The sequence below is a fragment of the Canis lupus genome, chromosome 5, assembly GCF_048164855.1.
Source record: "Canis lupus baileyi chromosome 5, mCanLup2.hap1, whole genome shotgun sequence".
Classification (NCBI taxonomy): Eukaryota; Metazoa; Chordata; class Mammalia; order Carnivora; family Canidae; genus Canis; species Canis lupus.
In genome coordinates this window covers 22,673,775-22,696,617 of record NC_132842.1, presented here as the reverse complement: position 1 = coordinate 22,696,617, position 22,843 = coordinate 22,673,775, and the positions used below count along the sequence as shown (strand labels likewise).

Sequence of the window (22,843 nt, the reverse complement as noted above, 5' to 3'; positions counted from 1 at the left end):
TAGGACAGGCAGTCAGGACCCTCAGGCACCAGCCTAGTGTGTTCCCCGCTACTCTGAGCTACTTCTACATCATGAAGCGAAAGACAAGTGAACTTGAAGTCAAGGCACTAACTACCTTGGATATTAAGGACTAAAACCTCAGCCTGGAGCATGGGAGACATGCGACATGGTGGTGAGGACGGTGGGCATCCACACAAGTCCTCCAGCTACCGACTCTCCTTGCTCCAGTGAAGGCTTAAGAGGTAACCTGAACAGAACACAACTGTGTGCAGAGGGCTTGTCAAAAGGGAACCACAGGGATGCAGGCAAACATCTGGAACTCCTCTTTCTGGTGTTCCTCCTTCACAGTAGACACTCTTTGGAAGCCTCTGGGAATGGAGCAAGCAAGATAGCTGCTGAGAGAAAGCAAGGATCCCAGTGTCCTACTAAAGGGTGCCAGTCACGTGGACTGTGGCCTCATTCAGATTTAGAAAGACAAAGGAAAGAAGCTGAGAGCCATGTCTAGGAGACAGGCTCCAGGAGGGACAGTGCTGAGGTCAGCTCTTACCCAGGGAGAGCACGGAGTTGTGTCCTTTCTGCAAGGGCTTCTTCCTTCTAACAGATAACAGTGACTCCTTCCTCTTGGAAATACAGCTGAAGGAGAAAGAGAAGGCAAGGGATTCCTGAGCAAAGAAGTGGTAAGCTGGGGTTGAGTGGAATTATGGGGACATTAGTGAGTAGCTGAAATGTTGCCTCAGAGCATAGAGTCGTCCAACATACCCCAAATAAATGAGGGGAGAGAAAACTCTAGCCATCAGCAGGCCTGGGCCTGGGAGCATGCCCCTGACAAGTTCTTCTCACTTTGCGGATTGAAGTTGCCAACAGCCCTGCTCAAGGTGGGGAATCTGAGGGGCAGGGGGAGGTTTGCCCACAGAACAATTCTTTCTCCACTGTTCATGCTCCTCTGAGCTCAGGCAAGGCTCAAACATTCTTCACTTCAAGTGGCCCTTCCTGAGCTGGTTCCTTCCCCAAGGGAACAGTGAAGAACTGAAAGTTTCTGTTCCCTCAAATTCATATGTTGAAGCTCTAACTCCTCAGGGCATTTAGAAATGGTGTCTTTGGGAGAAATAAGTTTAGATGTGGTCATGAGGGTGAGGCCCCCATGCCTTATAAGAAGATTCCCTCTCTCCTTACACACAGAAAGTCATGTGAGCGTGCAGCAAGATGGCGACCATCTACAAGCCAAGAAGCAGGCCCTCTCCAAGTACCAAGTCCGCCTACACATTGATCTTGATTGTCCAGCCTCCAGAACCATGAGAAATAACTGTTGTTTAAGCCTCCTAGTCTGTGGTGTTTTGCTATAACAGCCTGAGTTGACCAAGATGGGGACCTCTCTGCCATCTGGAAGCCAAGGATTCTCCCTATAAGGCATAGTCCAATAGACCCACTCAAAACATATATCTTAAGGTTTTAAATCCACCAGTGTTTAATAAAACATTCCTTTAAGGATCATACCTTCAGTTCTAGCACCACACAAGGCACATGTGCACATGTGACAAATATTTGTTGAATGAATGTGATAAAGAGGCATTTAATGTTACCAGTTCTAAGACACAATACTTGGTATTTATCATCATTAGCTCCAAAACTAGATCCCAAGTGAGTGTAGAAAAATCAAATAATATGGTCACTGTCGATTTGATGACTGCCATTATCAAATTTGATATTCCCCAAATTTGAAACCTCTTAGGATTCTCCGCACATCCCGTATCAATACATGGCAGCTCAGAGGGAAGGAAACCCAGAGGCTATGCCTCACCTGTGACGGAAAGGTAAAGTACCCAGAGGCCCCCTGCTATGAAAATTACATTTTAATCTTCATTGCATAATTAATTCAGAGTCAATTATTTCTCTGTCCAGAAGAGTGAACGCATTCTTCGAAACCCTACGGTGGAAAAGCATTCATGACATGCCCTTTTATTTCTAACAAAAGATAATTTGCACATGCTCTTTCCTTGGGAGCATATCGTTTAAACTAGAATAAGCTTCCTTGAAGGGAAAAAAAAAAACATTATAAAGGAAATGAAAGAAAGAAAATTAATGAGACACTCAGAAAAAAAAATCATCAGAAAATTTCCCGATCCATGCCAGAATGATCCTATCCCTGGGAACTACGCTCATTGTATCATCATTGTATTGTATCCCCCTCACCTGTCACTACTGAAAATTTAGAAGACTTAATAAAAATCACTCATCAGACGCGCATAGCAATCACCAGAGGCCAAGTTGCTGTGTGAACTCTGTGAGTCTCAAATGGGGGACAATCCACTAAGGCCCAGAAGCCACGTTGGTTTATTCGTGGCCCAGGTCTCTTAAAGGGAAGGTACTATTTCCTTTATGTGATTATGATCAACTGCCTTCAGTGCCATATTTATTCAGTCTGCAGTGCCCGGCTATGAAAGAGAACTGCCTACAGAATATATTTCCTTCCTATTCCAATGTCCGAAATGTTAGAAGAAAATTACTGGTTTTGTGCATGTGAAATGTTGGCATGAAGTGAAAAATGAATATGTGATCGTTGTAATTTTGCTTTTGCAAAACTACACCACTAAGGCAAACCTACATCCCGACTCCACATTGCCCAGCAAGGCAAAGAGTAAGAAGCAGCAAATGATTATCCTCAAAGCAACAAGGAACCATAATACTAAAACGCCATGTAGTTATGCTCATTCATACTTTTCAGACTGTTTTCCCATTCCACCCCCTACCCAGACCCAGCTACCACCCACCTCCCCTGGGCTGTCACGGTAAGCTCTCACGGACTACCACACTCCCTATCAGGATCCAAATTAGGTGCGGCAGAGGCTCACCTGCAAAGTGCAAGGGTGCAAAATATACTGAAAAATGCAGGACTTGGGATAAATTCTAGTTCAGTGCAACAGTTTTTAAAAACCCAATTTAACGCAAATGTATTCATAACTAACAAAATACCAAAATTATAAATAAAGACATGGTGCAACAGTGCCATGCCAAGTCACACTGGAGCCTGGGGCAGAAGGAAAATTGTGCACTTCTATCCACAGGTTTTTAGGGAAAATGTTAATAGTGACTTTTTAAAAAACATTAAAGTAGTTGAAAATACTGAAAAATTGAAAAAGTAGATGAATTAAAACTTACTATGTTAAGTTCAAGTATTTTGCTTATACCCCAAACAGAATTTATTATAATTAGAAAAAAAGAATTTATTATAACTTCATTTCCCTGGATATAACAAAAGTAATCAGTAGTCTTTTCAAAATCTACTTCTTTGTTCATCTTCTTTTCAGCTGGGAGTTTTAAGTGACAACCAATGGGAGAAAGTGACTTTTAAAGTGTGTTGGTAAATGTTAAATTTTACAAAAGGCGTCAATAAATGTCTTTCCCAATATTTCAACCAAAATAATCATGTGAGTTTCAACACACCTACTTTCCCATTTCTCAATATTTTTCAACGACTATAATGTCCTGGAAAATTAACCATTAAAAAATATATTAAAACATGCAAACCAGAGCAATGTTTTCTCTTTGGCCTCAGGCCTCAGTATGGCTCAGCACGGCACCACTGGATCCTGTCTTTATTTAAAAGTTGGATACATTGCTCATCATGGCTTTTTTTTTGCATTAATTTAAAATTTTAAAAATAGTGCATCAAAATGTCATTTATGCTTAAAACTTCACAGTAGGTTCCCTCTGTACTTTGAATGAAATTCAGACTCCCTACAGGGACGACAGGCTCGCACAAGTGAGGCCCTGAGTGACCTGGCTCCTGTCCTCCCCAACCCTACTTCTGTCCTCCTACTACTGTCCAGATACATTCCCACTGCTCTGCACACAGGTTCTCTGCCTCAAAACCCGAGCACACGACTTCCCCTACCTGGGGACTTTCTCCCCTTCCTTCACATGGTTACATCCTTCTTATCCTTTTAATTCACATATAAATGTCCCGTCCTCACAGAGGGTTTCCACATCCATCTTGTCTAAAGCAACCCCCACACACACATGTTTATTTTATGTGTCAACCTGGCTAGGCTATGATGCCCAGTTCTTTGGCCCAACACCAGTCTAGATATTGCCATGAGGATAATTTTTAGATATGATTAACCATTAACTTTAAGTAAAGCAAATTGCTCTCCATGGTGTGGTGGTCCTCATCTAATCAGTTGAAGGCCTTAAGAGCAAAGACTGGGTTCTCCAGAATAGAAAGACTTCTGTCTCAAGACTTCATGTGACATAGGAATCCTGCCTGAGTTTCCAGCCTTCTGCCTTGCTCTGTGGATTCTGGATTTGCTAGCCTCTATAATTCCATGACCTAATTCCTTAAAATCTCTTTCTCAATAGCATATATATTACATATCTATATCCATATCTAACATATATATGGAAGATGTATATGTTCTCTCTCCCTCTCCCCTTCCTCCATATATATATAACATATATATATATAGAATATCTCTATAAACACAAATATATTTTAATATATTAAATATATATATGTATATATTCTGTTTCTCTAGAGAACCCTGACTAATAGACCCACCTGTTCATGTTTCTTGGGTTTTTCCCAGGACTTACATATATTCATAAGCATGTAATTAAGGTATTTCAGCTGTGTATTTGTTAGTTTCCTTGATATTTCCATGTTTTCTCTCCCCTGGGAGACTGTAAGCTCCCTTCGAACAAGAACTATGCCTGTCCTGTCCAGCTCTGAATTCCCAGCTCCCTGCTCAGTGCCTAACACAGTGAAGCAGGAAGAATGCTGGTACCACAGGCCTGGGATCCAGAGATAGGCTCCTTCCCTAGGGTGGGAAGGAGAGATGAGTAAGAAAAGGAAGCCCTGTGGCTCCAGGTAACTTATAAAAACAGTGTTCGGGCACTAGAAGGGGCCGGTTCTCAGAACCCAGAGAATCAAGGAGAGGCAGGGTTTGAACAAGAAAAGAATATAGCCATTAGGATGAGCAGGGAAAGTCACTGGATGCTGATCCCCAGAAAGCTGGAGCAACCAAGCTACTAGAATGATCTCCCAACTGGTGTCCCTGCCACTGCTCTTGCCCACTGGTGCCTTCTCCAGCCACCAGCCACGGTGAGCTGGTTTACACACTGGATCCTATCACTCCCCTGTCTAAGGCCCTCCCGAGCCTCACTATCCTGCATACTACAATTCAGATTCCTTACCGTGGATTCCTCAGAGCACTATGTCACCCGACCCCATAAGCCTGTCTCTCAGCTCACTGCTCTCATCTTGCTCCAGCCCCACCAGCTCCCAGCAGGGCCTCTCCTCTCCAGACATGGTCCTGCCTCAGGTCCTCACCTAGAACACTCCCCCTGGAGACATACCCACGGGCTCCATCCTATGCAGTGTGCCCCACACCACAAACTGCCTGCCTGTCAGGCATTTGCCACCAGCCAGGAACCAAGGTGCCAGGCGGCATGGGGAGGCAAGTTCTGACAGGCGTCACATAGCTCCCCAGACATCACCACACCAGCCTTCCCCAGCGTGGCCAAGCCTCTCCAGCCAGCCCTGCATGCTCCCAGCTTCCACTCGGTCATCTTTGGGCAGATACACGTTAGAGAAAAGGAAGCAGAGCAAAAAATGCAATTGCTCTCAACTTTACTTTCTTCTTTTCATAACCATTGACAGCCTGATATTTCATCCAGCCCAAGTGAGAGGAGGAGCCAGGTTGTGCCTACCCTAGAACTGTGAGCAGCTCTGTACTCTGGGGCCCTAACATTTGTAAAGCTTGTGAAACCATGGCTAAGATATCACCAGGGTGGTTTTCTGGGAAATGTGCTGTGCTTCCCCCTGGGATGTAGAGCAACAAAGAGACTGGGGGTGACATCATTCCTTTCCTGAGAGGATGCTTATTTTCTCTATCACTCTGAAGGTCAGACTTGGCTGTTGGGCATGGCAGAGAATAAAGCCGTGGTATTTTGAGGATCTGGAACACATCTGAACAGAGATCAACCAGGGAGATGGCTGGCTTTGATAACGGGAGCTGTGGCTTTGGCCTCACACTTTCTATTTTAGCTTTCCTGGGTTGTTATCTGGTGCTCTTTCCTAAATAAATAGGAGGATGAAAAAGGATCCAAGCCCCACCAGCAATCCCCTCCACCACTTAACGCAGATCTGACGAAGACGTAAGCATCCAGACTTCGCCATCAGGAATGGCACTTCACTGGGTTTAATTTTAAGGCAGGAAAAAAAGCAACAACAATGATAAAACTTGAAATTCAAAATGAAAGAAGATAAGTTATTTCAGGTAGATAATGAAATGGATTATCTGTCTTGGTGCTGGGTTGATGGTGGGGCCATTGGCTTGTTGCAGTGTCCTCCCCAGGTGCTGGTCTAGGACTTAAAAGAGAGAGAGGGACCCATCTGCACCAAGGCCCTGCCAGCTCTGCTCCTGGCCCTGTGAGAGGACAGGGAGGTGATGAGACAGTGAATAACTACTGGGCCGGGACCTGGGAGAGGACAGAGGTCCAGGGACATCCAGCTGGCACTTAGCACTGATTTCCCCTAGAAGTATTTGCCAATTTCTACAGCCATTGCTGAAAGACTGAGCACTGTGTCTGACAGAGAAAAAGGGTTAGGATCTAGACTCCAACAATGAGGATGTCTTAGTGAAGGCCCTTTCTTCGGTTAGGGTTATAGAGAGCTCCATCCTAGGAGTAGGATAACACGGAGGTACTGGTGGCCCTTGGAGGCATCTGAATGGTCTTAATCCCTGAAATTGTATCAAGGAAATCTCAGATGGTCGTGCCCCCTCCCACCCCCTTCTTACTGGCAAAGGAAGACCTCCTAAGTATTTCTGCATAGAATTTTGTAAGTTCACAATCAAAAATAACCCAGCACATGAACTGATAAGACAACATGAATAAAAATGAGCAGAAATAACAACAACAAAAAGACACAGACCTATAGGACTCTAGACATTACAGTTACCAGACACAGACTTTATGGTAACAATTCTCAAGGGGACAAATAAGGCTGAGAATTTCAACAGAGAATGTGAAACTATTTGAAATGACATTAAAATTATAGAATAAAAACTTTAATAACTGGGACATCTGGGTGGCTCAGTGGTTGAGCATCTGCCTTCAGCTCAGGGGGTGATCCTGGAATCAAGTTCCGCATCAGGCTCCCTGCAGGAAGCCTGCTTCTCCCTCTGCCTATGTCTCTGCCTCTCTCTGTGTGTCTCTCATGAATAAATAAATAAAATCTTTTAAAAAATAAATAAAAACTTCAATAACTGAAATTAAAAACTCAAACAATGGGATTAAGAGCAGATTAGATAGGTGGAGGAAGAATGAACCAAAACATGCAGCTAACAAGAAAAGATCCAGGATGAACCACAGAGACATAAGGATTAAAAACTATAGAAGAAAAGAATAGGAAACATAGAATGCTGGGTAAAGGTCCAGCAGTATATCTGGAGCTCAGAATGAGACTGGAAAAAACTTGAGGGAAGAAACACTTGGGTAAAACTAAGAAATGATATGAAGTCAAAAATTCAAGCCCTACAAATTCCAAACGAGAGGAAGAAAGGAAGAGAGGGAGAGAGAAAGGAAGAAAAAAAAAAAGAAAAAGAAAATGGTCATCTGGGTACATATTAGTAAAACTACTTTTAAAACATATATAAAAATTAAAACCTTAAAATTAGCCTTAAAAGAAAAACAAGTTATCTTTAAAGGAGCAACAGTTAGATCAGTATGAAAAAGAAATGAAAGACAGAAAGCAAAGGAATGAAAGAAGTGACAACTATGCCCAGCTGAAGGATCCTCCAAAAAGGGGAGATAAAGACATTTATGTGCAAACAGAAGCAGAAAACTGATCGCTCGCACTGCAAAAAATACTAGAAGAGTTCTTCAGGCAGAAGAAAAAATGATCCCAGATAAAGTTCACTGTTACAGGAAAAAATGAAGCTCACTGAAAAGGGTAAATCTGTAGGTAAGTATGAGGAACTTTTGACTATTTACATACCCCCCAAAAAAGTTTTATGGATTATAAAATAGAGAATTAAAATAGAGAATTAAAATAAAATGATCACCTGTAAATGGGAAAGTGTTATAAGGACTTTGTCTTATCCAAAGAGGGCTAAAAGCACCAGATATTAATTAGGCTTTGAGAAGTCATGGATTATGCTGTAAAACCTTCGATAACCACCAAAATCAGAATAAAAAGGATGAAACAAAGAATGTCACTGTTCACGCTAATAATAGCAGGAAGCTTTCTAAGCACCTTCCCTAAGGAATTTTTCCAAAACCCAAGCAAAGGTCAATGTACAAACTTGTTCACTGAAGTGCTTATGATGAACGTTGGAATCAAATGTTTAGTGATAGAAGAATCTCTGTGATGGACGATGACACAGCCATTTAAAATGATGCCCTCAAATAATGTTTAATGGCGTTGAGGAGATGCTGTGCACGTGATAATAAGTGAAAAGAGCAGAAATAAACATTGTCAATAGAGCACAACCAAATTTAGTTTTTAGAGTACACATAGGTGTGCAGAGAAGACATCATTAAAAAGTAAACAAAGTATAGCTATCATCCCTGGTGGTGAAATTAAGTGATTTTTACTTTCTTCTTATTTTTTAAAAAAATATTTCATTTATTTATTTTATTTAAGAGAGAAAGAGAGAGAGAAAGGAGGGGGAGGGGCAGAGGGAGGGAAAGCGAATCTTAAGCAGACTAGGCAGAGCGCAGAGCCTAATGCGGGGCTCGGTATCATGACCCTGAGATCATGACCTGAGTGGAAATCAAAAGTTAGATGCTCAATCGACTGAGCCACCCAGGCACCCCCACTTTCTTATTATTTTTGCTGATTTTCTACCATAAGTGTATGTTACTTTTATAATCAGTAAAAAGTTCTTAAAAAGCAATAAACTAATTGTTTTCTTTTAAAAATAAAAGGTGTTAAGATACTTCTTTCTCCTAGACAAAAGGAACTCGGGCAGGATGTGTGAAAGTAATAGAGCTTTCTCATTTCATTTTTTAAATCTTTTTGAATAAATTAGGAGTATCCAGTATTATGACTATAGCTTTTACCCAAGTAGGTATATTTACATATATATTTAATCAATTTTGTACATTTACTCAAAGCCTCAACCACCCTTTATACTATACTATTTTTTGTTTGTTTCTTATATTATAGATGAACAGAGAAAAAAATAAAATAGTTATTTATTGGTATATTGGGATTCCGGATGCTTATTCTTCCAAATCCCTGTTACTGCTATTATAACATGGCTCATGAGATTTTTTTTTTTTTTTTTTTTTAATCTCAGCTAAGTTGAGCTGGTTCCATGGTAACCTCTGGAAAGGTGAAGTGCTGTCTTCCCTAAGGTCCCATCAATCATGCTCACAGGGAGAGATCTTGGAACTGTGAGCATGACTCACTGGGACCAGCCATCTGTGACCTGGACCAGTGTCCTTCATGGCTCGTGAAAACCAACAGTATGACATGAAGTCATCCTGGAAGAAGACAGACAGCATGTGCTCAAACCCTGGAATGGGGCCCAAACTTGAGAAGGGATAAGTCTGGGTGTCAATGTGTTCTCCATTTTCAGTCTCTACTTCAAGTTTGTATCCAGGGCAGGTCACTGACAATTATAAGAAAGATGCAGGGTTCAGAATCTTTTTTCTCAATTTCCCTATTCATAATTTAAAAAAAGAAGACCATTATCTGAAGTTAGATATGCAAATAAAATTGACTTAAAAGCAATAAGAATCAACCACTTTACATCATTAAGCCAGGCATGGAGAATGGCTAAAATTAGCAGGACAGGAAACAACAAATGCTGGCGAGGATGTGGAGAAAGGGGAACCCTCTTGCACTATTGGTGGGAACACAAGCTGGTGTAGCCACTCTGGAAAACAGTGTGGAGGGTCCTCAAGAAGTTAAAAATAGAGCTACCCTATGACCCAGAAACAGCACTACTGAGTATTTACCCCAAAGATACAGATGTAGTGAAATACTGGGACACCCACATCCCAATGTTCACAGCAGTAATGTCCACAACAGCCTAACTGTGGGAGGAGCCACGATGTCCTTTGACAGATGAATGGATAAAGCTGTGGTTTATGTATACAATGGAATATTCCTCAGCCATCAGAAATGACGAATACCCACCATTTGCTTCGACGTGGGTGGAACTGGAGGGTATGATGCTTAGTGAAATAAGACAATCGGAGAAAGACAGTTATATGGTTTCACTCATATGTGGAATATAAGAAATAGTGAAAGGGATCATTAAGGAAAGGAGGGAAACTGAGTGGGGAAAACTTAGAGAGGAAGACAAACCATGAGACTCCTGACTCTGGGAAACAAAGGGTTGCGGAAGAGGAGGTGGGTGTGGGGATGGGGTGACTGGGTGATGGGCACTAAGGAGGGCATGTGATAAGATAAGCACTGAGCATTCTACTATATGCCGGCAGATTGAATTTACATAAATTATATTTATAAAAGAAAATTTTAAGTGCTTTTTTAAAAAAAGCAATAAAAATCAGAATAGGCCAAGCAGACATTCTGTCCTCACAGTTTCTGAGAACTGGCCACAGGAACATCGTACACGTGATTGCTCACGGTGGTTTTCCTAGGACACAGCACTCCTAACAGAAGCAGTTGGAGATCAAGGAGAATGGGTGGGGTCAGCTACCTGTCAGACAGACAGAGCAATAACAGCCAGGGTCAAGGTCTCATGCAAAAGATCGAGCAGGCCCTGCGAGCCGCCCGGAAGAAGTGCCACGGCTCATTTCTCTACCTTCCAAGACGGGATTCATGGGTAGCCATGAAAACCGTTGCAAAAGAGCTACCAATATTTCATTAAAAAGAAAATGTAAGACAGGTCCCAGCTTGAGCTTCAGCTGCGATTTATGTTTGTTGAACTTGTATGGTGAACCTGGAGGACAGACTCATTATTTACATGGGAAACTAACGCGTCTCCTGGGAGAGAGTTCATTGTAAGTGGGGGAGAAGGAGCCAGGCATGGAGAGCCAGGGATGCAGGAGGGCCACAGTGGCTTTTACTTGGGTCTGAGGGAGAAGGAAGGCTACATGTAAAAGCAGACAGGCTTTTTCATTAATATATTTGTACAACTTTCTGGTGCATGCATCACAGATTACAGGCACGCATGCCTACGCATAGTCGCACGCAGCATAGAGTAACAAGGAGAGAGGTCTTGCCCTGTCTTGCCATAGCTCACCACACAGCTTTGGCACCGGGAAGGTCCCAGGAATTAGGGGCAGTGATGATGGCAGAGGAAGACCCAAAGCCCAGCAAAAATAGTATGACATCAGATGTGCCCAGGGGGACACTGTGTGCCCAGAACATGAACAGTATCCAAAGAGCAGACTTATCCAAGGGTAAGTGAGGCGTGCCCCAGGGAGAGACTAAGATGCGAGGGGAGAAGCCTATACTAAAACAGAGGTCAGTGAGGGAGCAGAGGGGTGAGGGGGCATTGGTAGGAGACAATAAAATTTGAGTTATGACTCGTAATGTGACTCCATTAGACACACAGGCTGGTGAAGCCCAGGGAAACGCAGGCGACAAGACTATATCTGAGGCTGTAATTATCAGCCCATTTATTTTCACCGTGACAGGGACAGAAGCACAGTAATTGGGAGGAAAGTCGTGCAAAGACTCAGACAAATTGTGCCCCACTCTCTTCCATATTTTATAGGGAATGCTAACAACCAGATGAACTCTGGAACAGACTACGGCTCGTTACTTCTGACAGGTTGTGCCAGAAAACATGTATCGCCAAGTGATTCATCACCATTTATACCCAGATCATAAATCTTTATTTTCCAAAAGCTGTGCTTTGGAATCGGGGCAGACCATAGTGTTTATTCTTTTTTGTTGGCAGCTGGAAGAATAGCCTATTGACGTCCTTCCTATGGATTTTATCGTTTCTCTGAGAACCATTTTGCACACTTTCTTGGGACTTGTTTTCCACTCGACTCAAAAAAATATAGTTGCTGTAATCATGAAAATGTTTTTCACCAGTTGGTTTTCAAGTACTTCTGGGGTGACTGTGTTGGCCTGACCCCCACTAAACTATAGTGCGTTGGTTCATCTATAATACAGAGTTAGAAACTGTGCCCAAGCCTGAAATAAACTTTCTAAAATTGCTAGAGAAGTGGAATTGCTATTTTTAAAAACTTATTTTTTAAAGAAATCATTTTAAGACCATAAATTATAATAAGACCATAAAGGGAAAGAAATGAACTTTGGTTTATCACTTACTAGGCCCTTCATAGAAATAAGCCTCCTTTAATCCTCATGAAAAACTTGCCAAGTGGCCATTGCCCCAGCACCAGGGTCTTTTCTCCATAGTTGGAGACCTCTGGGGCCCTAGGGTAATTTAAAGATTGAAATCAATCTGGCCCCCAGTGTTCCATGGTGATTTTGTTGATATGATGTCAGCTGGACGTCATGGAAACTGTGCCAAGTATATCTACATCCATATGGATGTCAGACCAAGACTTCTCCATGAAAAAGCATTCTAGAACCATCCCCCAACACACATACACACACATATACATACCCTACCACCACCACCCCTCACTCCCAAATCGCTGGCAAAACCTTGTCAATTTTAATTCTAAACATTTCTCAAATCTCTCCTTTCTCTCTGTTGCCATGACCATAACTCATGATTCCCTGAACTCTCCCAACAATCTATCCTCCTTTCACCTCTGAGTGTTAGGCCCATCTTCTCTCCTGTGGGAGCCAGCCTGCACGATGGCTTTCCAGTTATGCAGACCTCCCACTATTCACAGACCCTTCCCATGCTGAATTGGAGCTGGCCTCATGTGACCCATTGAATAAAGGACAACTAACGATGAATTCCAAGACTGAATTGTAAAAGGCCTTGTAGCTTCTTCGGCCTCATTTTCTTGGATCCTGGACCCAGCATGAAGTAAGAAATCGGCCACCCTGAAGCAGCCAGTGAAGGAAAGGACACTTAGGGAGAGAGCCAATGAAGAGAGAGATGCCTGGATGGCCACAGCTGCCCCAGCCATCCCTGCTGATGCCCAGAATGTTGGAGAGCACAATGAGTTGTCTCTGCTGACCTCTGTCCAAACGATAGATGCATGACCGTCTCCTCACATTCACAAGTTGAAGTTCCAAATTCCAGGACCTCAGAATGTGCCTGTATTTGGAGATAGTGCCTTTAAAGAGGTAAGTTAACAGGAGGCCGTTAGGGGGTGCCCTGATCCATGGGGGAGGAGATTAGGAGACAGGCAAGTAGGGGAAGACCATGTGAGGACGCAGGGAAGAGATGGCCATTGAAGAGCCATGGAGAGGGGCCTCGGAAGATACCAACCCCGCCTACACCTTGGTCCTTGAACCTTGAAAAAATAAATGTATTTGTTGAAGTCGCCAGCCTGTGGTCCCTTGTTATAGCAGCTTAGCACATCAATACTGTGGTGATAAATGAATAGTTTTGCTCTAAGCTACTAAAGTTTTTGGTGTAATTTGCAACACAGCAATTTATAACCAGAATACTCCAATGTCTCAGAAATACTTATTTTTAAATTCCTGGCACAGTAGAAGCTCCACATCTTCCAAAGAAATGCATTCCATACAGAAAAAGATTGTAATGTTTCGCAACTGACATTCTTCTTGCTGAAGCCTAACTGCCCTCCACCAAGGGGCGAGCTCGGGGGGCTTCTCCAGCACCTGCAGAACAGAGGGGCGCCGCAGCTCAGAAGCAGGGGACGTGGGGAGGAAGGATCTTGCCTTGGGATTCCAGCCTTCCAGGCTGCTGTCAAATGGAGAAGCTAATTGCCAGGCTATAAAAATGACTATTAGGCCCATCAATGTGCTATCATCGATTAGCATCACGACAATGGCAGGATTAGGGGAAACAAATGTGCTTTACAGCCTCCCAGCTGAAACTCTGCAAAAGGTTAATTGGATTGCATTTCAGTCTGTGCACCTCAGAGGAGGTTGTACATGTTCATAACCAAACAAGGTACAAGATGCTGGGAAAATCCGCTCTGGATACACACTTGCACACTGCCTCTCCCTACATAAATCAGAAGGCCACTGTCAGGTTTGGAGCTCTTTCCCCAAAGTTTCATGCCATTAGTGATTCACAGGTGTTCCTGCTCATTGATTTGGAAATCACAGAGGCCTCTGAGTTGTGTCTCTGGGGGGGAAAATAAAAACCGTAAGGAGTCAGCAAAAGAATTTCCTGAGTTATTTCACTACTGTAGGAGGGCTCAGAGTTGCCAACAACATGTGAAACACATTAATTCCTACCAGTTTGCGGCCGGGTCACAGCCAGCTAAGAGGCTCTGCCAAACCCCAAGCAGAGTTCCAGGGTGGCAAACTAATGTGTCTGTAACCTGACACATGGCCTTTGAAACTGAGGCGTCAGAAATGTCTGTAGCGTCATTCCCAACGGGAGGCGCGACTGGGGCATCACCCCCACCTCCCCGCTTTGTGAACTCCCGGCAAAGGGCGTTTGGCCTTAGGTTCTAAAACCCACTTCCAGGCCCTCGGCATTCCCCGGGTGTAGCCCATCCTGAAAGTAGTCAGGAACCACCTTGGAGCAAACCCGGGCACTGGAGGCGTACAGGCACCCCTTGGAGATGCCGCGGTGCCCTGCCAGACCACTGCCACAAAGCAAGTATTGCAATGAAGTTCGATGAATTTTTTGGTTTCCCAGTGCACATAAAAGTTATGTTGACACTATACTGTAGTTTACTAATTGTGCAATAGCATTGTGTCTAAAAGAACAATGTGCGTACGTTAATTTTAAAGATATTTTATAGTGCACCTGGGTGGCTCAGGCGGTGAAGCATCTGTCTTCGGCTCAGGTCATGATCCTGGGGTCCTGGGGTTGAGCCCCATCGGGCTCCCTGCTTAGTGGGGGGTCTGCTTCTCTTTCTGCCCACCTCCTGCTCGTGTGCTCTCTCTCTCTCTCAAATAAATAAATAAAATCTTTTTTATTTTATTTTTTTTAATAAAATCTTTTTTAAAAAGATGTTCTATTGTTAAAAAATGTTAACCTTCATCTACGCTTTCAGCCAGTGATTAGTAATTACTAATTACAGATCACCGTAACAAGTGTAATAACGAAAAAGTTTGAAATACTGTGAGAATTCCTAAAATGTGACATATAGACACAAATTGAGCAAATGCTGTTGGAAAGATGGCACGAATAAATTCACTCAATGTGGGGTTGCCACGAACCTTCAGTTAGTTAAAAAAAAAAAAAAAAGAGACAGTATCTGTGTCAGAGAGCAAGATATCTGTCCCCTCCAAGGTCCTTCTAGCTGGACTAAGAATCAAATTGGCATGGGACAGATTAGCAGGAGAAGATCAAATTTCACAGCATACGGGGAACCCACACAGGTGTGGGAATTCCAAAGACAGCCAGGCAAAATGAGGTATTTGAGTCATCCTGAACTAAGGAGAAGAGGGTAGGGGTCTGGGACTTCAGAGGAAAGAAGTGTGACTCACAGGAAGATGCTTGCTGGGCCACTCAGAAACCATGGGACGAAGAGAGGGTTCTGACTGAACACTAGGTTCCTGTCATAATGTAGTTCTCTATGGTGACAGCCCCCTTCCTGGAGCAGGTCCACTATGTAAATTCTTTTTAGGCAGTTGTAGGGGAGGCAAAGAACTTTTCCTGAATCTATTGGGGTTTGATTGCTTTGTAACTCAAAATAATGTTCCTGCCAAAGTGGTCCATCTTCAGAGGGCACTGTGCTTGCCCCTACCTATATCTGCAAAGGGCAATAAAATGAGTTTCGCCTGGATGTAGAATTGCACTGTAAGTTGTATAATTGTCTACCACTTCCAATCCCATCTCATCTGGTTAAAATTTCCTCTGCTATACACATTTTGTGCCAAGTCCAAAGCCATTGGATTTGGTAAATCTTTAAGAGTTTAACTACTGGAAGCAGTTAGGTTAGTGATGGGATAGTCCCTGGTCTTGAGGGGAGAAGGCTTGAGCTCAGGGGGCACTGAACATAGAACCAGAAAACCAAGGATCCAAGAATGGAGACTTTGAAATCACTCTTAATACCCCCGGGACAACCAGGGTCCCGGCCCTGGGCTTTGAGCTGGTCAGTCTCCAGCTAGAGATAGGAGTTCATAAGGCTGAGAGGATATCCCCCAACATCAACAACCAGATATCAGATCACCTCCCACTTCTAGAGCCCAGAATTCCATGATCAGATTGCCCAGAGCCTGCATGCAGGGCTGCCCTAACCTCCTCCCCTGTCCTGCGCTCTGCCCAGGTGCATCACAGGGACGTACAGTGCCAAGGCGCAGGTGCCTACAGCGGAGGGGGTGGGGGGCCCTTGTGATACAGAGAAGGGGGGAGGCCCTTTCCTGGGCCTGCAGTGTTGGAGATCATACAAAATGAGTTCTGAAAAGGCTACATTTTCTTTAGCCACAAGGAGCTTACAGGAAACCCTTCACCTTTTGCCTCCTCTTCTTCACAACTCTATCAGTGCCGTGACGAAAAGCTGAAACTTAATTTTCTTATGTGCTTGAAAGTCAGCTTTCTATTATTTTGTAACAGAAGTTAAAATGTGTTTCTCATTTCAAAGCAGTGTTTACCCTTTCCATGGGTTCCTCTACTGATTTCTGGTTATGAGCTATTGATCCCGATGGAAAGAATAACGTGCCCACCTAGAGCCACCCCCACCCCCCACATTACTTCTGGCTGCATGTGAAAAATGAAGGTGCTCTGCGGGTGAGCGGAGCCTTGACCCTTGAGGTGTGAAGCCATCCTGGAGAAGGCACAGCCTGAGCTCTGAAACCCTGGTACTTGAGTTTATTCCCATTTCCTTCATGTGTGAGAGCTAGCTTAGATATTGGGACCCACAAAAGGGAGCCCCCCCATTCCCGCACCCTGCCAGTGGCCTGGCCCACGTCACAAACACATAAAGCCAAGGCAGCTTGCACTTATGGGAAACACCTGTCAAGGAACGAGAAGTGCATCAGTCTTAATCCTCCGCCTGGCCTTCAGCTAGCTCATCTTACTGGAGAAAACAGAACCTGTTAGCCAGTCATGTCCTGTCTCCATGCTGCCTTTTCTAACACTTTATAAAACTTGTTCTTGCCCAGAATCCCTCATCCCTGGGTTGTTTTCCTTCAAATAAAGGACATCAAACTCCTTACTAATTGTTTTAGTTTTGTCATTGGACAGTTTTGGTCACAAGATGGGACCCAGAAACAGCTGCTGAAGATCCCAGGGACCGCTCCTAGGTCCAGGTGAGGGTACCTACAAAGCCCTTGTGATTCTCTGCCTTTTAGGCTGCTCTCTGGGATCTCCCAAAGCTTCTCTCGGATCAAACTCTATTTTGTATTCTGAGCTCCTTGAGTTTGTCTTAATCCTTCTAACTCCAGATTTTCCAGGAGAGACTTAGTGAACTCACAGCATTTGGGTTTGTGTCGAAGCTCATCTACAAGGTAAGTGCCTTCAGGGGTCCTGACAGATCTCAGAAACTGGGCACCAGCAGCCAGAAACAGTAAATCTAGTTGAATTAGGAGGATTATTTCAACAAGGAAAATAATGGGTACCCCTCAGTCTAAGAAAATAAGATGGCAGCTATCAGAAGACTCCCAGAGCTTTGAGGTAAGTCCACAGCATAGACTGCTGGGGATTTGGAGAAATAAATTTAGAGGAGAAACTTGGATTTCTTTGACCACATCAAAATCTAAGTAGGCCTAAATCAGGACTATTAATAGCCATTAGGACTCTACCATTATAAAGAAATCTCATGAAGGACATCATAGATCTGTTGTTCATGGGAGTCTGAGAGCCAAAGCTACAAAATTGATGGGCATGGGTCAAGCACTTAAAAGCTGTTAGAGTGCTCACGACCCAACTCCTGTGCTAGGATAAATTGCTCATGAAATGGGTTAGATTGACAGTAGGTCATCTGCCAATTCTCAAGAAAATCTCTGTGCAAAAAAAGTATACTGTAAAACGCCACAAAATCTCTAACTCAGGGGCATATTCCCTTACATATTAATTTGGCTCCAAGAGACCTAAGGCTTGGCTAAAGAAATGAGATCCCCAAGTTTCAAAGAATTAAACGTGCCACCTTTGAATACAACTGCTTATTTTAGTCTAAGAACTGTGGTCCTGGAAGCTATAGATGTCTACAAAAATGGCAAAATCTTATTAAAACAACATAGAATTACAATGGCTATTACAGGAAATATTCCAACTAGACAAGATTATTCATTTAAGAGGTGCACTTGAAACCTATTAAATGAGAGAAAATATTTGCAAGTTACGTATCTGATAAGGGTTAATATCCAAAATATATTTTAAAAATCATACAATTCAATATCAAAAAAAAAACCCAACCAAATAATCCCATTTAAAAATAGGCAGAGGATCTGAATAGACTTTATTCCAAAAAAAGACATCCAGATGGTCACAGGCACTTGAAAAGATGCTCAAAATCACTTATCATCAAAGAAAAGCAAATCAAAACCACAATAAGATATCACCCCATACCTATTAGAATGGATATAATCAAAAAGACAAGAAATAAGTGTTGGCAAGGATGGAAAGAAAAGGAAACCCCTGTGCACTGTTGGTGGGAATGTAAATTGGTGCATCCACATGGAAAACAGTATGGAGGTGCCTCGAAAATTAAAAATAGAATTTCCATATGATCCAGCAATTTCCCTTCTGGATATTTATCCAAAGAAAACAAAACCACTAAGTCAAAAAGATATATGCGGCATTATTTATGATAGCCAAGACATGGAAATAGCTTAAGTGTCCATCAGTGGATAAATGAGTAAAGAAGATGTAGTAGATATATACAATATTTTGAATATTATATAATATATATAATTTATTATTCAATATACTTATTGAATATATTTAGCCGTAAAATGAGAATGAAATTTTGCCATTTGTGACATGAATGGACCTTGAAGGCATTATGCTGATATAAGTCAGACAAAGACAAATCCCATATGATCTCACTTACATGTAGAATCTTTAAAAAAAGAAGACCAAGCTCATAAATGCAGAGAATGGATTAGTGGTTGTCAGACAAGGACCAGTGGTGAAATGGATGAAGGGGGTCAAAAGATACAAACTTCCAGTTATAAAGTGAGTGATGGGCATGTAATGTGCAGCGTGGCAGCTATAGTTAATAATACTTCGCTGCCTATTTGAAAGCTCCTAAGAGAGTAGATCTTAAAAGTGCTCATTACAAAAAAAAATGTAACTATGTGTGGTGACAGATGCTAACTAGACTTATTGTGGTGATCATTTTGCAGTGTATACAAATATTGAATCATTATGTTGTATCCCCCAAATTAATGAATATTATATGTCAATTATACCTCAATTTTAAAAGGGAGGGGTGGTTATGCTTGTGGCAACAAAGATATTCTGGCCCTGCTGGTCCCAGTGGGTTGCAATCAAAATATTGCTCATTTTGTTGTTTGTTTCCTACTTTATGTACTGACTCACTTCATGATAGTTTCTTAAAAATTTCCTCTTGCCATTTTTCAAACAAAGATGAAAGATAGGGATGCCTGAGTGGCTCAGCGGTGGAACGTCTGCCTTTGGCTCAGGGCATGATCCTGGGATTCAGGAATTGAGTCCCGCATCGGGCTCCCTGCAGGGAGCTTGCTTCTCCCTCTGCCTGTGTCTCTGCCTCTCTCTGTGTCTCTCATGAATAAATAAATCAAGTCTTTAAAAACAAAAAACCAAAGATGAAAGATAAATATTTTGTGAGGCTTCTATTCTGCTTTCTTCTTCTGTCCTTTCTTCTCTACATTTGCCAAGTGAATTTGTGTACTTGTCTTCTGTTTTGACACTGACATGGTCCAATTTCTCAGCAGTTTACATGCTCACTTTATTCACTAACAGGTTTTTCTACCTTTTCTTTTCAATAATACCATGTAAATTACCCTAACTTTTTCTCTTAAATAATCCTACTTAGTTTAGGGATGCTTTAAAATTGAGATAGAAAATTCCTTTATACTGGAGAGAGAGAGGGAGAAAGAGAGAGAGAGAGTTATTGAGAGAATGAATCAGAAAGTAGCCAGTGACTTAAAAAACTGATCCATCTTTTTGCTGAAAGTAGTAGAAACGTACTAAAGCAGTAAGAATCTTGGTTCCACAATGAATCTACAAGCCAACCCACACAAATAGCTCTCAAGTCATTTTTGCTCAGTGCAGAGCAATTTCCTAGGAATCAGGAAACCCAGTTCTTAAATCACCTTAGTTCTAACCTTTTAAACCTTCTAACACAGTTGATTGTATGGATTTAGGGAATCCTTGAATTCTCCTGGGCTTCATTTCCCCTATCTATAAAAGGAGATTTTGGGTAGAGACTAAAATCCTTACCGGCTGTAAAATGCTAAATTAGGTCTTTACAGTATTTTTCATGACCTGAAATTTGACCTTGATTATCTTTTTAATTTGATGGAAGAATGTAAAATTTTGGTGTTATTAGTTTTGTATGGGAGGGATGGCTCCTTGAGTTAAGTATTGTGAAAAAAAGTCATTGTTCCCAAATCAATGAACAGAATGGGGTACCTATTCTAATTGGCACACAAAAGCCTCTAAAAGGCTCCAAAATGCCAAAATAGCTTCATTGAAATGCTCATTGCAAAAAGCTATGAAAAATTAAAGACACAAGAGGTACCTAAAACAAAAGACCATAAGGCTGACATGAGCCCCGCTACTCCCCTATATCTTCCTTTATATGAGTACTCAGGGACTACTAATCCTCTATCTGTACTGTCTTCTCTGAAGAGACCACAGGACTGTAAACAAAAGTCTGCCAAGTTAGTAGTCTTACAGACACCTCATATCTGCCCTCAGTGGAGGACCCCCCCATATATATGAGCTCCTCCCAGACTGATGGGACTCCAAAGGATTCTCTTGCAACTGCTACCAGATATTCCCTTAAACGCCAAGGGGAAATTAAAATTAAAATTAATGGAAAACCTTACCAAATTCTGGTAGATATGAGGGCTACACTCTCTGCTTTAAACCCCACTTGCTTCAGACCTTGTAGGTGAGATCCTAGGAAAACTGGAAAAAATGGGCACAGGGTGAGAATCCTCACCAGAATTAGCTCTCCCAAACCTCTGCTGTGCCCAAAGAGGAAGGTAAAATTTCATGTCCCTTCCTTTCCAAACCTAGACCCACTGATTATTGATCTTTTCTCTCCCAGGGACAACTGTTGCCTTCTCGTGTGTCTCAAATGGTGTCCTGAGAACTTGGCTTGGCAAAATCAGGTTGGGGGCTCTAAAAATATGGCCAGACAGAAATGTGGCCCACATCCCATTTTGCAGCCAGATAGGGCCAAACAGAAATGTGGGTTGCACTCCATTTGTAGCTGGTGTCCTTTCAACTTTTGCCAGTTCTCAAGGAAACTGTCTAAATATTTCTTTCTTCAGGTGATCTTTGGCAGTGGCTCTGGATCCTGAGAGGGTACTATCTTTTGCACCCTCTGTGAGGATGCCTCTTGCATCCAAGGGGTTGTTCAATCTTGCCAGGAATATTGACTATTTGTCTTGGGTGAAACCTGACAAGATACTTGAAAGGATTTTTTAAGCAGCTCTGTGGTCAGAAATTAGCCAAATTGAAAGCTGATATTCAGAGCCTGATAGGAACTTTTTTCTATGTCTTCCTCCTCTAAGCTAAATGAAACTATGTACCCAGAAGGAAAGAAAAACATTCCAAAGACAGAGAGCTCTAAATCTAGAGCATAGGAATGTTTTGATTTCCATCTTACTTGAAAATCTTCTCCCTGATAGAAAGACATAAAGAAGCAAGCCAGAAAGAGAGCATGGAATCCTAACCACTAGACCACCAGGGAAACAAACCAGAAAGGGGGGGTGGGGAGAAGCAAACTGAAGATAATGTAGTTGGATGGGCAGGTCAGCCTGGGAGGTCATTCAGGTTACAACCTAGGTCTAAGAAATTAAAAACAAGTGTCTCTTTCTTATAAATTGAGCCTTTACAGGAACAAAAACTCATCTCAAAAAGCAATTCAAAGCCCACCTATCCTCTTGACCAATTCTCTTGACCCCAAACTCTCCAATTCATCTATAAAGGTGTGGTTTGTAAAATTCTGAAGTTAGGAAACAAAATCCTTCTTGGAGGGACTTGCATTCTTTTCCTGACCATTTGCAGTGTAAATGTTCTACTCAGTCTTCTCTGGGAACTAAGGGCCATCTCTTTGAAATGCAAACTTCAGGGAGGTAATTCTTATGGGAAGGAAAAAAGAGAGAAAAAAAGAGAAAAAATTTGGAGACAAGGAAAATGAAAAATCTTTCCAAAGATGAAGGCATCTGAGCAGGTAAGCTTAATTTATTTCATTTGCTAGAAACACAGTTTGGATCCAAGTATTCTTTTATAAGTTAGTGAGTTTTGCATTATCTTGACTGTCAATGGCTAAAATTTTAAAACATAAGCTATCAGATCTGTTTTTATCTGTCTGTATACTATGTATGTCTATGTATGTGTGTTATAAGTATGGGCTTTTTCTTCTACCTTGGTACTGACAAAATTAATTTGTAAAGAATTCTATTTGATAAGCTTCAAAAAATTAAGCATTTATATAAATAAGCATACTCTCAGAAATTTAGAAACCAACATAAATGTTCAAGTTCTCATGATTTAGGGTAACCTTCAGGAAACAAAAGCTAGTTTGTCAGTTTAATTAAAACAGGCATGTCTTGCGGCTCCTGGGTGACTCAAGCCAGGTAAGCTCTGACTCTTGATCTCAGCTCAGGTCTTGATCTCCCGGTGGTGAGTTTATGCCCTGCATTGGGCTCCACACTGGACCAAAGCCCAAAGACAAA

At 42.2% G+C, this 22,843-nt stretch overlaps 1 protein-coding gene across 3 annotated transcripts in view; it reads right to left on the bottom strand.

Annotated features, from left to right (window-relative positions):
- The window catches only part of FRMD4A (FERM domain containing 4A), a 739,423-nt gene extending 723,881 nt beyond the window's left edge, over positions 1–15,542 (bottom strand). For 2 of the 3 annotated variants that reach the window (XM_072825735.1, XM_072825738.1), the window contains exons 1-2: positions 12,263–12,418; positions 548–633 (exon numbers count right to left, since the gene is read on the bottom strand). The gene's annotated coding sequence lies outside the window, so the exon portion shown is untranslated. Of the gene's footprint in view, positions 1–547; positions 634–12,262; positions 12,419–15,493 lie in introns of those variants that run through there. The other variant, XM_072825741.1, reaches the window with a different exon arrangement.
- Between the last annotated feature and the right edge of the window lie 7,301 nt (positions 15,543–22,843).